Raw genomic sequence first — 341 nt, forward strand, 5'->3', positions numbered from 1 at the left:
ATGTACTATTTCAGTAGGACCTTGGAAGAGAGTTATGAGAACCATATAGACTGAGGGGCACAAAGCAAGAGGCTTCACTTGGAGAATGATATTAGCAACTGAGCTCGAGAATGTTCTAGTGATATATATTTTTTTTTTCTTTTTTTTTTCAGGGGTGGGGGGGTGCAAAGTGTCTACTTTCTGCCTTTGTCTCATGAACTTGCCTGAAGCTACATATAAAAGTAATGGGCTGATTAATTTTGGTTGAGGAGATTTTAAGACAGCCTAATACTGACTGTCACATGGTTATTGAATAGAAAGAAAGAAAGAAAGAAAGAAAGAAAGAAAGAAAGAAAGAAAGA

This window comes from Psammomys obesus, unplaced genomic scaffold (assembly GCF_907164565.1).
Source record: "Psammomys obesus unplaced genomic scaffold, mPsaObe1.curated_primary_1811, whole genome shotgun sequence".
Lineage (NCBI taxonomy): Eukaryota > Metazoa > Chordata > Mammalia > Rodentia > Muridae > Psammomys > Psammomys obesus.